Source organism: Nymphaea colorata, chromosome 4, assembly GCF_008831285.2.
Source record: "Nymphaea colorata isolate Beijing-Zhang1983 chromosome 4, ASM883128v2, whole genome shotgun sequence".
NCBI lineage: Eukaryota > Viridiplantae > Streptophyta > Magnoliopsida > Nymphaeales > Nymphaeaceae > Nymphaea > Nymphaea colorata.
Window position 1 is genome coordinate 9,343,841 of NC_045141.1, and position 2,728 is coordinate 9,346,568.

Below are 2,728 nucleotides of genomic sequence, written 5' to 3' on the forward strand. Positions count from 1 at the left end.
AGATGAGGTAGTTATGCAGCAAATATTGCATCATGCATCATTTTTCAGCTCCTTATTACCCCAAGGTAATGGGCAAGCAGAGGCCACTAATAAGATCTTGGTCTTCATCCTGGAGCAGACAGTAGAAACTTGGAGTGACTGACATAAAAAGATACATGACGCTGTGTTGGTATATCGCACTACTATGAGAACTCCAACAAATGCTACTCCAGAGGATCTAGTCTACAAAACAGAAGTGGTTCTACCATTATATGTACTGAAACCTACTTTGAAGTTCGCTTATCTTATAGAGCTTCCTCTAAATTAATATTAGTAGAAAAGACTAATGCAACTCGATTTGCTATTTGAAAACAGCTAAAAGCAGCTGAGCACGCTGAAGCCTATCGTCAAAGGGTGGCTAGATAATTTGCCAAGTCAGTTATCAAAAGACATTTCAAAGTGAATGACTTGGTCTTACTATCTATGGTATACCTAGAGGATGACCACCTGGTAAGTGGGCACCAAATTGGGAAGGCCCATATGTTATTAAAGAAGTCTTGCCCCGTAATTCATACCAATTGATTGATGCTAATGGGGTGGAACTTGTCGATCCTATTAACGCTCTTCATCTCAAGAAATTCTACGTCTAGTCCTCTTGTATTCACTTTTCAATCAATGACAAATATTTGTTTTTTCCACATTCAATCTAGTATTCATTTTGGATTCTCCTCAGTCATAAAACGTAACAATTACATTAGGGTATTTTTTTTATTATTTTATAATTATCACTCCAGACTTGAGAGCAACCCATGCAAGTAAAGGGTTAAACTTGAAATGCAAAGCAACCCACATAGGTAAGGGGTAAACTTACAATGCAAATTAACCCACTCAAGTAAGGGGTCAAACGTGAACTCAGTCTTGCCCAAAATCACTCAGGTAAGGGGTCAAACGTGAACTCAGTCTTGCCCAAAATCGCTCAGGTAAGGGGTTAAACCTGAACTCAATTTAACTCAAATAACCCACTCAGGTAAGGAGTTAAACCTGAAACCTCACTCCAAATATATTTGTCTGAAAAATCTGGGGTATTTATCTTTGCCACTAAGCGTGGCTAGAGCTGGCTTAGTAACAAAGCGGGCATCTGTTATCAACCCAAATTCTCTCAAAAATATTGTATTTGGATTTAATCTTTGGATCCTAATACCAATCCTAGATCCAAAACAAATTCATGACTATTTGATCCAAAATAAACCCCTAAACCCATGTCTGATCCCAATCACAAAATTCAAATCCAAAACCCAACTTTAGATGCGAAATTGAAATTTGAAATCCAAATTTTGGATCCGAATTAGATCTAAAACAGAAGTTTAGATCTAAATCAAAAATTTCAAACTCAGAATCCAAAGCTGAGATCAGAACTACAAAAGTTGATGCTATGAGCACTGCACGCATGCACGGACAGACCTTTCCTTTGTTTTATATCTCGCTCTCATGCCAAAAATATGTTTTCAACTTAAACCATTCACTAGAACGCGTTGAAGACCAGTTGGACCCAATTCGGATTTAAAACAAGCCCGAAGACAATCAAAACGGAGTCGGCCTCCCCGTTTAACACTTTTAAAAAAAATGGCTTAATGTTTTTTATATGGACAACTCTTTCTTTTTTGTTTTTACTTATTTATTTCATTCTATTTGATTTAAAAAAAAAAATGCTCGCACGACAAGATGTCGTGCCCCCGTGCGATATAAAATCATGTGAAACGATCACACGGGCGACCACGTGCACGCTACCACGCGCCATTCACCGACATTCATCTGTGGCTAAGGCGGGGCTTGCACACGGCGCAGGCCCCATTTCCATGCTAAAACCACCCAAAGGGGCGGTTTTGGCTGGGTGTGCAATGGCCCTGCCCACAGCCCAAAGGGGTATTTTCTGGGCTAATGGCCAATCCCACTTTGTCAAAGCCTATTTAAAAAAATAAAGTTAAAAATTATTCAAAAAATACTTGAAATTTGCATGAAAAACTTATTAAATTAAAAAAAATCAAATTTTGAGTTTTGGTTTCAAAAAACCATATAAATAACACCACAATCTTCTCTCTAGAGCATGAACAAATCCTTGGGGGAACCTTTAGTACTTTCTCACTTGAAATCTAGAGTTTTCCTTAGCTCTATATTTTCTACTTCTCTCTTCTTCTCTTCTTCTTCTCCAAGCTTAGGAGCAAGCTTCCTCAAGCTCCAACTCTTCAAGGGAACACAAGGAGGTTTATTGGAGTGACACCTTCATCACCTTGGAACTGTATCCGAGGTAACCCTAAGATCATCCAAAGAAGGAGATTCATTTTTTAAAATCATTCTTGTTAGAGGTATGTAATCAACATTCCAGTCCATTTTATTTTTTTACTTTTTCTCTTCTTCATCTCCCCATGACCATATTAGTTAACTCTCAAATCTTCATTTCGATGTCAATAGCTATTCTTGAGTGCATGGGGTGCATGAAAAGGTGAAATGAGATTTTATTTTAGGATTGAAACATGCTTCTCTCTTCTCTTAAATGTTATTTTGCTTTGAGATGTTGTTCACTATTGGTTGATTGATTTTTCTCATTTATATATGAATGAACGGTGAGAAAGAATGTTTGGGTTGGGATATTTCTTCATTCTTATGTTGATTTTGAGGTTGGGAAAACCCCTCGCGAATATGTATGTATTTAAATTCATTTTCACGTCATTATCACGCTTAGTTTATCTTT